At 41.8% G+C, this 14,567-nt stretch overlaps 1 long non-coding RNA gene across 1 annotated transcript; it reads right to left on the bottom strand.

Annotated features, from left to right (window-relative positions):
* Window positions 1–229: 229 nt before the first annotated feature.
* On the bottom strand, window positions 230–7,479 carry LOC122138266. Its single transcript, XR_006155462.1, has 2 exons — window positions 7,360–7,479; window positions 230–593 (listed from the first exon to the last, which is right to left on the bottom strand). It is a non-coding gene; the product is annotated as an uncharacterized LOC122138266 (long non-coding RNA).
* Between the last annotated feature and the right edge of the window lie 7,088 nt (window positions 7,480–14,567).

The raw sequence follows: 14,567 nt of genomic DNA, 5'->3' as shown, positions 1-14,567 counted from the left end.
CTGAATACAAAAAAAAAAAAATGTATTTCAGGACTTATAATTCAGTAAAAACAAAATTGGTGAAGAGTCTGAATACTTTTAAGAGGCGCTGTGTGGTTATATTAAATAATGAAGGAATATATAATTTTTCAAAGTAAAACCCTGAGCAGATCAGTGGAGAGGAGCGAGAGAGAAAGAGAGAGAGGAAGAAATCTTAATGCATTAGATATCAGTAAGAGCTGCCCTTGTACCGTTCAAACTTCCCTCCAATACTGTGCGGCAAGTCAACCTGGACAGCATTCAAAGACAGGCAAAGGGGTGCAACTGTGGGATTGGGGACGAGGGACAAGGGGACAGGAAAACAAAAAAAGAAAAACAATACAATGAATATGCAACTCTTCTAAGAGGCAAAAAAGGGACAACGTGAGAGAAATAAAAAAAAAAGGAAATGAAAATAAAAGAAAATAAAAAGAGACAAGGTGTCCATCTCGGAAGGTTCAGCTGGTCACATTCCCCCCTTGAAGGCAGCGTGGGCCCCGGCGGGTATAGTGGCTTGGAAAACAAAGCCTTGAGTCAGGCTAGTGTAGTAGTGTAGCCTGGGTCACTCTAGTCATCTGATATGCACACAAAATCAACACAGAAAAAACATACAGAAACCAAATTAATCAACGTAGAAAGCCATCCAGAACCAAGTCACGAGGACAAGCATTTTAGGCAAGAGGGACGCTTAGATACCATGTTTTTCATGAATACGGATGTTTACACTAATAAAAAATAAAAATAAAAAAAAGACAACCCCAAAAAAACAAACCAACACAAAAAATCTAGAGGTTAGTCAGTGGTTGCACAGTAGACTTGAGAAGACCTCACTCTTTTACCTCATACCCTTTGCCTTCATGCTCAGCTTACAAATGCTTGTTTTATAATTTGACTTCCATTTGCATAAAAAGGGTACAAAAACAAGGCTTGAAACTTATTTTTTAAACAATCAAGTGATCTATTTTTTCTTGCTCAATGAATGTTCTTAACCTTCAGAAATCTAACTAAGGAAGCAAAACTAAATGTTTTATTGAATCTTTTATATATATATATATATATATATATATATATATATATATATATATATATGCTATGTGGCACATGTCTGAATGCAGTTTAAAACTTAAAACTAATTTATTTTGTATTTTTTTCTTTATTTGCAATACAGATTAACCAAACAAATTAAGCAAATAAAATGTATACAACCTTTTTTATTATTATTATTTGAATAAGAAGAGTTGCATTTGTATACTAAATCACTTCCCATCAGCTTCCCATGAATTAAATCAAATGTATTTTATTGTTTTTATTACAAATAACTTCAGTAACAGGATTGAACAACTGCGTTTGACTAATGCATGAAAGTGCCACAGCGAAAAGCTGTTAAGGCCTTTTCACACTGAGCGCGATGCGAAAAAGAGAGGCAAATCGTAGAAGAACAGTGCTTTCACACCGAGTGCGAAACGATTGTTTGCCTTCTGCTAATTCACGCCTGCATGCTAGGTGGCGCTGACCAGCAATGCATTTTTTCTTCATGTAGCGTATTTATCTCGTATGGTTTACATCTTCCGCTGCTCAAGATACAGCATTAAATTAAGATAAATAACTTTTTGGTTCTTCTTCAGAAACACAAACTATCCATTATGCTTACAATAATACATATGAAAATATAATTAAAGGTACAATTACAACAAGTTACATTCAAAATGTAATTATTAAAAAAATTAGCTTTGAAAGCATCATTGAGTGATTGTAATAACATCTGCAGGCTTGCCAACTCTCACACCATTTCAGGCTCCGTCTGATGCACTCATCCTCGATTTCCGGTTTTGTTTTGTACAAAACATATGGAAAAACCAAAGATGCTTTAATATGTTGTGTGTTTTAATAGACCGGTGATGACTGCACAGAGTAGCATTATAACAGAACTTTCAAATTTATCTAGTATGATAAAACAGCGCTGCTTTTTTTCTCCTCACATATGCACGACTGGAAGGAGCGGAAGGGGTCAACTGTGGCATAATAAAAGCACCGCTGATTTCAAGCCGTGTGTCACACTCGTAGAGCGGCCTCGTTTCGCTTCGACGGCTTTCAGCCTCACCCCGCTTCATTCTACAATAGCCCCTTTCACACTGCGATTCCGGAAAATACACGGGTAATGTGTCCCGGCAACTGTTCCCCGGTTGCTAGATTTTGCCCCTTTCACACTAGCAGTGATTACCCGGAAGCCACGCCCACCTAACGCGACGGCATTGTCAGCAGCGGCAATCCACCTGTCACTCAAGTGGCCACGCCCTTAATTATGCAGAACTTTAAGGCTTAATATAATTTAAACGGATGATTTATAAAAAAAAATTCACCCCCCTCACAGTTGTCATGAAGGGCAAAATTAGCTATATAGACCAAAATCTTTTTTTGAACCAGGCTGTGAACGTTTTTTCTGTTGTAAAGTTGGGCATTTTAACATGGGGAGTCCCATGCCCAACTTTACAGCAGAAAAAAAACATGTTTACAGCCTGGTTCAAAAAATGATTTTGGTCTATATGGATAATTTTGCCCTTCATGACAACTGTGAGGGGGGTGAATTTTTTTTATAACTCATCCGTTTAAATAATATTATATTCCTTAAAGTTCTGCATAATTAAGGGCGTGGCCACTTGAGTGACAGGTGGATTGCCGCTGCTGACACTCCCGTCGAGCTAGGTGGGCGTGGGTTCAGCAACCAGCTCCCTCTTTTTTGCCCATTTTCGATTATCCGGGAGAGACGTGCGGTGACCATAGACAGTAAAAGAAATGGACACAGCGACCCCATTGGAACTCAATTGAGACAAGTGAAGCCCGTTTTTAGCGATTTTTAGCACTTCCGTTTCTGACGCGCAGACTCAAACTAAGCTTGATGACGTCAGCGACCTGTCTGACAGATGTAAGTCTTCTAGTAGCTGTGCGTGCAAACTGTCATCGTTAATCTTGCAGAGACGGCGAGCTTGCGCGGGGAGTTCTTTGGCCTGAGTGAGCAGGAGTAAGTATTCTGATTAATTATTTTGTATAGTATTTTAAAATGTAACGCCAGTACGACATATCTCTTGACGTCTCCCCGATTGCCTGCGAGCTTCTCCTCCTGTCTGTACGGTAATTTCTCTACTGTGCGACAGAGAGTCGAGTGGTTATGACGCAATCGTTAGCCTATTTTTACAAAAACTGTTTCTATGGGGCCATAATGTAACATAGAAGGTAATGGAGCCCTTTATACATTGTCGTGTATCTTTAGAAATAAATAATGGAAAAATTGAGTCTTTGAACGCCCTCAGATGTAAAGTTATTCGCTGTCAAAGTGACGCAAAAATGAATGGGAGTCAATGGGATGCTAACGCAAGTGAAGTTCTGCTACAAGATGGCGGCACGCGGCCGACTTCAACTTCCGGTCGACTTCCTTGCCCCCTGGCGGTGACGCGCTTCCAAGATGGCGACTGTCCACTCTGCACACTTTGAGCTTCAAAACCGCTCTTCATCAATCTACTGGTGACGTCACGGACACTACGTCCCTGTTTTTATCAATCCCGGGATGTGTTTGCATTCACACAGAAGGCGACCCGGCAATGTTCCGGCAATTTTCCGGGTCCAACGTGCAGTGTGAAAGTGGCTTATGTTAATAAATCATTAGGTCATCCATGAACATGATTTCTGCCCGAGTCCCGTTGGATTTCATCGGCTGTGGGGATGAAGACGACCACTCCCATGATTCCACACTTAGTCACGGTGTCATCAAACTATGCTACCTGGTCTTTGTTTATTTAGAATATGTGCCCCCTTGCGGCAAAAAAATTACATATTGTGCCTTTAAACACTAGATTTTTAAATGAGAAATTTAAAAAAATTAATAACTGACATCCTTTTTTTTTTTTTTTTTTACCCTTTTTCATCTTTTGGTACTTACACACAATGAATGCAAGCAAATAGGCCTTCTGAATTTAAACCAAGTTTAAAATGGTGCTAAAAAGGCATTCAAATGCATTCAACAAAAGATTTTTATCCCCGTGTAGTACCAGTATATACACATGAATGGATATTGATATTGAGATCGAGCTCTAACCCTCGCGCTCGTGAAAGAAAATGGACGGTGCTCTTCAGATCACATTATTCTGTGGCGAATTAATAGAAATGTTATTCTGTATGAAGAACATGTGAGAATAAGAATGTTCTTAAATACTAACGATAACAAGAACTCAGTATCCACTCTTCTCTCTTGTGGGAAAAGTCCTCTACTTCTGCATTTTTACACTCGTGCTCAATACAGTCTTCTGAGCTTTTAACGCCACAGCGTTGACCTTAACAGAAGTTGCTCTGGCCACGTGATGTAATGCTCAAATCTTATTGGACGGCCCATGTTTTCGCTTTGCAAAACTGAAAAGATTAATCGGACTTGTTCGAGAAAAAAAAAAAAACATTTGCATTTTTGGTGTGCAAATGTTAAAGCATCCACAGGAATCTGTTGTTTTATTCCAGCGCGTCATCGTATCCGATATTCGTTTTGCTTTGCTCAGTGTGGAAAGGCCTTTACTGTGTTTATAGTCTGGTGTACTGTGGGCTACACTTGAAGTTCCTGTAAGCTAACACATCTAATGTTTAGCAAACAAAATCTCTCACAATTCACACATAGCAAACAACTCAAATTCAAAATTCAATGCTTTGTTCACCAGGCAAGCAAGAACAATTAATGACTGCATCGAACAATTACGCACATACCTATTATTATTCTTTCAGAACACATACTGCTGAACCTTTGGCCACTAAAAGAATGGGATGTAACAATTTACACTCGACAATTCTTCAAGTTGATATTTTTTTTTTCTCCTTTTTTCAAAATTACAAAATAGATAAAATTATGACAATAAAACGCCTCTGTCAAAAGTTTTGGTAGAATTTAATAAATTATTGGTCATGCAGTCTAGGAGTGCTACTTAAAAATTTAATATTTTTTAAAAAAGTAATCAAATGTTTTGATTAAAATTTGTGAATAAAAATACATTTTCAAACTGGCAATTTAAAACAGTCTGTTCTTTCCACATGTGTCCTGGGTAGACATGCTGTGTCTTATATTCAACTAAGCCAAATAGATGATTGGATTTATTAATTGGAATATTATTTTATTTTAATATTTACACTACCGTTCCCTGCCGGGTCAGTATAATTTTTTGTTTACATTTACATTTATTAATTTAGCAAAAATGCATTAAACTGATAAAACGTCAAAAAGTCTTTTTTTTTTTTAAACTGTTCTTTTGAACTTTCTATTCATTAATAAATCTTAAAAATGTATAACAATTTCTACTAAAATATTAAGAAACTATTGTTTTCATCATTGATAACTGAAATTGTTTGAGAACCAAAGCATTTTAGAATGATTTCTGAAGGATCATGTTACATTCAAGACTTAATTTAAGGCTGTTTTTAACTGTTTTTTAGGGATGCACAATAAATATCGGCTCGATATTAATGCGCATCTCATCAGTAATGCCGGTTCTGTAATCAGCAGTAAATCTCTACACGTGCCTGCTTTCACGTGGAGCAGCATTTACTACACAGAGCCGTTGTTCACTGAAAAGCTGCGCAAAACATACGCAAAATATGATCGTGGTTCTGCACAGCTTGTCAGTGAACTACGATTTACCACTGATTACAGAACCAGCTTAACTGACGAGATGCGCACGATATTCTCCGCAATGGCGTTTTTCTCGCAAGTTCAAACATTTCAACTCGAGCAGAAAATTTGCGTGACGCGTTCTCATTATTGTAACTGTCTGTTATTATTTAGGTCTGTAATAAAAATCAGTTGTAGTGGTAGTTGTATTTTATTAGCATGGCTACAGAGATGCTGCTATCAATAAAAAAATAATAGTAATATCAGTATATATATACAGTAGTAAAATGTTGAAAAATCATTTATACAGGATCCTGGTGTTATTGTTTTTCCTCTGGAAGGTGCTGTGAACCCAGACATGTCGGCTTTGGCTTTTTATTGTATTTGGGGCTTTTTGACAACAGATACAAAACAGCGATTTTAGTTATCTCAACCATGGTTGACACGAAAAACACCCCGCGAGCTAGAGCAAACGACGCGATGCGCATATTCGCTTTGTGTCCGGTGTGAATGCACCATTACAGACCCCAAACTTTTGAATATGTCAATTGATTTTTAATATAGTTGTTATCAATGAAAAAAATTATCATTGATTCTTATAATTAATTTTTAAGTGGCAATCCTAGTCTTCCATATACATTACTTTAGTGATTCTGTACCCTGTTGGCAGCGTTCCACCCATGCTTTTCTTATGGGGCTTTTCCACTGCATGGTACGGCACGTTACGGCTCGGTACGGTTCACTTTTGGGGTTTTTCCACTGGGTACAGTACCTGGTACCTGGTACTTTTTTAGTACCACCTCGGTTAAGGTTCCAAGTGAACCGTACCGTTACCAAAACGTGACATGTAAACTCTGCTGATCACTGATTGGCCGGAGAGAATCGTCACTACCTGTGTCACTGAACTAGTGACACAAACACAACAGAACCACTAGATTTAAATCAGCACAGCCAGCGAAGGATCGAATGCAACTGTTTTGAATGAACGCACCTTTTTTAACAAGTAAAAAGCGGTTGTTTCGTTGTCTGTTGCGGAAGTACAGACGTTCCTCTCTTTGATAGTAGGGGAGTGGATCCAGCGAGAGCTTGACAGGTCGACGCGGAATGAAAAAGTTTTTTTTAGGAGTCGCAGCAGTAGAGGTGGCGCAACTATAATGACATGTGAATAATCCCGCCCAATATAAAGCAGTACTAAACTGCAGTGGAAACGAAAACCGAGCCGAGCCGTGCTGTGCCGCACTGAGCCGTACCACGCAATGGAAAAGCGCCATAATTTTCTGAATTCAAAAGGCAAAAACCATTTACTGTATGTATATAAAATAATGACTGTGTAGCAATAATCCCTTGAGTTTAGCAAAACACTAAACGTGTGTTCACAAAGTCCTGATGCTGTTACATAACACAGAGTATGATCTTAATCACCTCCATCTTTTCCACATCCTCCAGCTCATCTGATAAACAAGTGAGCTGGTGTCACTCCACCCACCTCCACTGAACTCACAAAATAAAACACAGCTGATAGCATTGATACCTCAGCAAACAGACTCATGGTTATCATACAAATCTGGGACACAAAAACACACAAAATAATGTCAGGAAACCAATTATGGTTTGTTTTTCTCAAAAGTTTGATTTGCAGTTAGATAGTCAGTGTCTTTGCATAATCAGGCACACAAATGTAACACGCATGCAAATGTACTAACCTTCAGCGCAGGGCACAACAATCAAAGCTCTGTCAATAAAAACAGTGTTGGTTAAATGTTGTGCCACACCAACACTGGAAGGCTCTCGATACTTTATGTAACAAACTTTGGATGAAAAGGTGCATTGCTAAAAGAGAAGACAAACAAGGATTTAATTCCCCATTTTTTACACTGTAGATGTAATACATAACATAGCACTGCAGTTTTCTTCTGGTCAATTATCAAAAAGGAAGATATGAACTTTGTAAAGAGTCTGTAAGGCTGAACTTATGTGGAGAAATTTCCTCTGTGGTTTAGCTGCTGTCCTAAGCGATTCTTAAAGGGATAGTCCACCCAAAAACGAAAACTGTCATCATTAGTCAATCTCATGTCATTCCAAACCTGAACGACTTTGTTTCTTCTGTGGGAGACACACACACACACACACACACACACACACACACACACACACACACACACACACACACACACACACACACACACACACACACACACACAGATATTTTGAATAATGTTGGCAACCAAACCAAACTAACATGCCTTTTGACTTCTATTATATTTTAGACCATACAATGGAAATATGGTCATTTGAAATTGTTATCAGCATTCTTAAATTCTTTCACATATGAAAGTAATACAGCTTTGGAATGAAACAAGGGTAAATAAATGATGACAGAAGTTTCATTTTTTGGTGGACCTCTTATAAAACTGGAAATCTTTTAAAATATTGTGTATCAAAACCCACAGTGAGTGGATGATCATTTAGTTGTTATTAAATTTAAAATTACAGAAATGTATTTTTATTTTATTGTATTATTATTATATAAGTGCTATTCAGAAGTCTGCAAATCAGGCTTTTAGAGAATTTAAACAATATCATGATATATAAAAGCATGCATAATGTTCAACAGTTTTGATTTTACATACTGAAACAATTATTATTTTTTATGTTTATTAAAAATATTTTTTGAAAGAGATAATGTCATTTGCTTTAGGAGAGTCAGTGGAGCTAAAGTGTTCTTGAATGTTGTTGTTCTCTGATTGGTGGAGATTTATTTGCCAAATAAAAGCGTGCAGCAGTCAGGTTCCAGAATTAAAAATTCTATTCATTTTCAAATGATTTTCAACAATAGCTGATAAACCTTTAAAGACAGATCTGCTGTGAGCTCAGAGGTTGTTAATCGATCATATATGATTTTTTCTGAACCCATCTGTTTGTATTAATTCAAATTCCTTTTAATTACGACACTAAAAAAGTGGGTGGGCACTAAAGCACTCTATGGGTAATGTAGATGTTCACCTAAACAATGTGTAACGCGTTATGGTAGTGCAATAAGTTCCACAAGACATATCACATATCAAATAGCACATAATCAAGTTTGAGGGTTCACACGTCATGCCATTATTGTCAAGGCCTTTGATGTGATGTATGACAATTATCTCATACTTGTCTTGTCACAGTGTATGGATGCATGGCGTTTTTTGATGTGCATGTGTGGTGTGTGTTATTGGCTGTGTGTTTGAAGTGTTTGATGTGTTATGGTGTGTTTATAGTAATGTTATAGGTTGTGAAAGTGTTTAATATATGTGGATGTCGTTTGTAAGTATGTGATGAGTATGTATGTAATTATGTGTTTAATCTGTGCGCGTGTATGCGTGATGCTGATGCTGTTGTCATCACTATTAAGTGGTCTGCTATGTTTGTTTGGGATGTGTGTGTCCGATATATATGATTTGTTCTGACTTTTTCAGCCGAGTGTGTGTGGGTGGGTGGTTGTTACTCACTCAGGCGACTGTGGTCAAGCCAGCCGCACTTCAGAAAAACATGGTTAAGCCAGCCGTGATTGAAATTGAAAAATGAAAATTATGTCATTAATGACTCACCCTCATGTCGTTCCAAACCCGTGTGACCTCCGTTCATCTTCGGAACACAGTTTAAGATATTTTAGATTTAGTCCGAGAGCTTTCTGTCCCTCCATTGAGAATGTATGTACGGTATACTGTCCAGGTCCAGAAAGGTAATAAAAACATCTTTAAAGTAGTCCATGTGACATCAGAGGGTCCGTTAGAATTTTTTGAAGCATCGAAAATACATTTTTGTCCAAAAATATCAAAAACTACGAATTTATTCAGCCTTTTCTTCTCTCCCGGGTCTGTTATGAGCGCGTTCACAACACTGCAGTTTAGTGATATCCGGTTCGCGAACGAATCACTCGATGTAACCGGATCTTCTTGAACCAGTTCACCAAATCGAACTGAATCGTTTGAAACGGTTCACGTCAACAATAATTATTAATCCACAAATGACTTAAGCTGTTAACTTTTTTAACATGGCTGACACTCCCTCTGAGTTCAAATAAACCAATATCCCGGAGTAATTCATTTACTCAAACAGTACACGGACTGAACTGCTGTGAAGAGAGAACCAAAGATGAACACCGAGCCGAGCCAAATAACGAACGAAACATTGACTCGTTCTCGAGTCAAGAACCGTTTCTGTCGGACGCTTCCGGTTCGAGAAGCGAGGAGCTGATGATACTGCGCATGCGTGATTCAGCGTGAAGCAGACTGACACACAGCACGTCTGAACCGAACTGGCTCTTTTGATGATTGATTCTGAACTGATTCTGTGCTAATGTTATGAGCGCGGGTAAACCAAAGGCTTGAATCAAGGGCAATCATCGCCAATGAAGTCATTACGTCGAGCGCAAAAGAACTGGTGAACCGTTTTCGGCAACCGGTTTATTGAATCGAACTGTCCGAAAGAACCGGTTCGAGGAAAAGAACAGAACTTCCCATCACTACTGGTGATCCGAAAACCTATGCAACCGGTTATTGACTCGAGAACCAGTCAATGTTTCGTTCGTTATCTGGCTCGGCTCGGTGTTCATCTTCAATTCTCTCTTCACAGCAGTTCAGTCAGTGTACTGTTTGAGTAAATGAATTACTCCGGGATATTGGTTTATTTGAACTCTCAGAGGGAGTGTCAGCCATGTTAAAAAAGTTAACAGCTTAAGTCATTTGTGGATTAATGCTTATTGTTGACGCGAACCGTTTCAAACGTTTCAGTTCGATTTGGTGAACTGGTTCAAGAAGATCTGGTTACATCGAGTGATTCGTTCGCGAACCGGATATCACTAAACTGCAGTGTTGTGAACGCGCTCATAACAGACCCGGGAGAGAAGACAAGGCTGAATAAAGTCGTAGTTTCTGACATTTTTGGACCAAAATGTATTTTCGATGCTTCAAAAAATTCTAACGGACCCTCTGATGTCACATGAACTACTTTGAATATGTTTTTATTACCTTCCTGGACGTGGACAGTATACCGTACATACATTCTCAATGGAGGAACAGAAAGCTCTCGGACTAAATCTAAAATATCTTAAACTGTGTTCCGAAGATAAACGGAGGTCTCACGGGTTTGGAACGACATGAGTGTGAGTCATTAATGACATAATTTTCATTTTTGGGTGAACTATCCCTTTAATATTTACGGATATTAGTCCATTTAGTGGTTTGACTTAAGTGTAATAACGTACTTTTGATTAAGTCATTCAAAATTTGACAAATTCTTTGACATTCCGCGTTAAACTGTAAATTCCATTTTTATGACAGAATTCCGCGATTCCGTCCGCGTTTTCTGCATCGCGGAAATCATAGGGCCCTATGCATGGCAATTTTCATTCTCAGCTGTTTATGTTCATTTATTACATGACCGACTAAGGTTTAAGTAAATAATCACTAAGCACTGCATTTTGACACATTTTTGCGTGCATTTGACTGTTTAGGCGCGCACCTTGAGCTAAAAGATGACTTTACATGTCCGTGTTCTGTTCCATCTCTGACCGCATACACAGAACTCCACCTGAGGAACAGTGCAAGTTCCCTTTCAGTCGGTCACTCTCGACGCCACGTCAGTGACCGACGCAAATGGGATATCACTTCGATAGACCAATCTACTTCGAGTGTTAACTAAACGAGCCAGTGCACATTGGCATGCAATTATTGCATCCAGCTGCCGCTGATCACAGCGTGAGTATAATAAGGCAGCAGGTGCAATGCATACCAGCTTTTCGCTTCTGAGCTGAGCGTTAGTATCGTTCTGGTCAACTGTGTCTGCTGTGAACTACGAGTTCAGCATGCTCTCGGAAGCTTCGTGTGTTGGCGAGACGGCGCTTCAGCGGTGGTCGTTCCAGCATCGAGTGGATTGCACACTTCAGGCTGCACTACCCCCTGTCGTGTTGCAGGCAACCAATTCCCCTGTGCGCCTCAGCACTAAAAGAGCATTTCCTAAAGAGCAAATGTCTCTAAAAGAGCTTCATGGGTGCGTCTTTGTAAAGATGACGGTTCGTCCTTATAAGGATGCCTTTTCACCCGATCTGGGGCTCATTCTGGCGGCCGACCAGCAGTAGCATGGGCGGTTTGAGGACTACAGTGGTGGCAAACCCCGCAGGGAACCAACCCTCTGGGGACCATCACTCCAGTGGGCCTCCCCCCGACCAGATATCGATCTCAGCATTGGAGGGAGAGCTGTCGGATGAAGATTCGGCTGCGCTGCCACCCTCTGGGATGGTGGCAAAGCCTGAATTGGATCCGGAGATGACAGCTATGCTTTCCTGGGCCGCCGAGAGGGTAGGGCTCGAGTGGAAATCTCCACCGCGTCCCGAGCCCTCGAGGCAGGATGATTGGTTTCTCAAGGTGGCTCGCGCTGTTCTCAGCGCCCCACACCGGTGCCTTTCTTCCCGGAAGTGCATGACGAGCTCACCAGGTCGTGGATGGCACCTTTTACTGCCAGAAACCGGCCGGTGGGCTCCTCCTCCCTCACCACCCTCGATGGCAGTACAGCGAAGGGGTATTCGGTGATTTCCCCCAGTGGAACGGGCGGTAGGAATGCAATTGTGTCCTAAGTCTGCCTCCTGCTGGCAGGGAGACCCGGTGCTTCCTTCCCGGGCCTATAGGCATTCGTCTGGTCTAACAGGCGGTGCCTATATGGCTTGTGGGGAAGCTGCTTCTGCCTTACATACTGTGGCATTACTGCAGGTGCACCAGGCCAAGGCACTGAAGGACCTGCATGAGGGTGGTCACGATCCAAAAGTTCTGAAAGAACTCAGAGCCGCCACTGGCCTTGCGCTCCGAGCGACGAAGGTCACGGCTCGTTCTCTGGGTCATGCAATGTCCACGCTTGTGGTCCAGGAACGCCATCTCTGGCTGAGTCTGGTTGAAATGAGGGACGCCGACAAAGATCAGTTCCTTAATGCCTGTGTCCCAGATAAGCCTATTCGGTGACGTGGTCGAGAACCTGGACCAGCAGTTCTCAGCTGCACGGGAGCAGACTGAGGCGGTCCAACCTTCTGCCTGGCGGGCAGCTGCTGCCTCCACCCGTCCGCCGGTTGCAGCGCCCCAGCCTGCTCGTCGCCGAGGGCGGCCCCCTGCGTCCACCCCGCTCCCGCGCCGCATCCGCAGCAGCCTCCAGCAAGTGGCGCCATAGAGCTGGGTGTAGCCAGGCCGCCCCACCCGTCCTGGCCCCCGTCAAACCTGGCGGTGAGAGGAAGAGCAAGAGGCCTCGGGATGGGTGACCCAGAGAGAGATAGCCGCTTTCTTGGGGATGGTGAAAGCACCTCTCCCTCCCCTGGAGGAGGGCTGGGTGGAGAATCTGGAAATCTCGACGAGTGAGCGGTTTTCTCTATCTCTGGGTCCCAGGAGGGCATGGAGATTTGCGGACAGCCAAGCACAGGACCTCACTCATCCTCCTCCTCCTTGGCAGCAGCGGGCAGTTTGAGAGCGTCAACGAAGGCCGTACTCACACACCCTCTGCCAACCTGTGGAACCAGGTGAGCCTTGCACCCCACACTCACACCCCTCTCCGGTCCGCTCACAAGCCGCCCGAGTTGGGTCCCTGTGTTCCACCTCGCTGCCCCACTGCGGGTACGGCTGTGGTTCTGTTGGTCCCGCTTGTACGGTTTCTAAGCGCCTGGTCAGCGCTACCCAGCCCGTCTCGCTGGCTTCTGCAGACCATCAGCCTCGGCTATGCGATTCAGTTTGCCCGGCGTTCCCCCAAGTTCAGCGGTATCCGCTTCACTACAGTGAAAGCGTCCTATGCCCCTGTTCTGTGGGTAGAGATCGCAGTCCTACTGGCAAAGGACGCAATAGAGCCGGTCCCTCCAGCCGATATGAGGACGGGGTTTTACAGCCCTTACTTCATTGTACCCAAGATAGGCAGTGGGTTACGACCAATCTTGGATCTGTGAGTTTTGAACCGGTTCCTTCATCGGCATTCATACTACAGCAGGGCCCATTCGAGCCTTTGCATTCAGTCGAGCCCAAGTTTCTTTCATTGCAAACTCTGCTCCTGCTTGCACTGGCCTCCATCAAGAGGGTAGGGGACCTGCACGCATTTTCGGTCGACGATTCGTGCCTAGAGTTTGGGCTGGCTAACTCCCAGGTAATTCTGAGGCCCCCGGCCCGGCTACGTGCCCAAGGTTCCCACTACACCCTTCAAAGACCAAGTGGTGAACCTGCAAGCGCTGCCCCTGGAGGAGGCAGACCCAGCCCTGGCTTTGCTCTGTCCCGTCCAAGCATTGAGATGCTATGTAGACTGGGTGAACTATCCCTTTAAGCCAGAAAAGTCGATTTAAATATGAATCCTGCATGTTCTGCGTGTCTATGATAATGAATGGCACAGACGTGCGGTTTCATTTACTACACACACACTGAAGCGCACGTGACGCTAGAGGTGATTTCAGTGTCTGCCATCTAACTAAATGAGGACGTAAACACATGAACAAAATCTTCAGAACTGCTCTGAGAGTCACTTCATGAGTATTTGACCATTTGATTTGAGTAAAACTGGCGTCATATCATATACACAGAACTGTAAAGGTATTCATGGCAACCCGTCAAAATAAGTCAATTTAAAATCATAAAAAAAGCAGAAATGTATTAGTACTATTGTTCAGCAGAATGTACTGTATATAGCCTACTACAACTACTACTACTACTAAAAAGAAAAAAACATAATTTTTTAAGTAAATCCCCTTTGTTTACCAAAAAGTAAAGTTAGCTTAATTTTCAATAATTTAAAGATAAATTAAATTAATGTTTTATGCCTTCGTTCGATAACCAGAAAAATGTGAATACACAACAGAATTTCTGAGGGGGAAAAAATTCATAAGGCTATTTTAAGAAAAAAAGTTTTTATGCATTTA

The sequence above is a fragment of the Cyprinus carpio genome, chromosome B8, assembly GCF_018340385.1.
Source record: "Cyprinus carpio isolate SPL01 chromosome B8, ASM1834038v1, whole genome shotgun sequence".
Lineage (NCBI taxonomy): Eukaryota > Metazoa > Chordata > Actinopteri > Cypriniformes > Cyprinidae > Cyprinus > Cyprinus carpio.
Note: the sequence above shows the minus strand (reverse complement) of the source record. Positions and strands in the feature narration are given on the sequence as shown.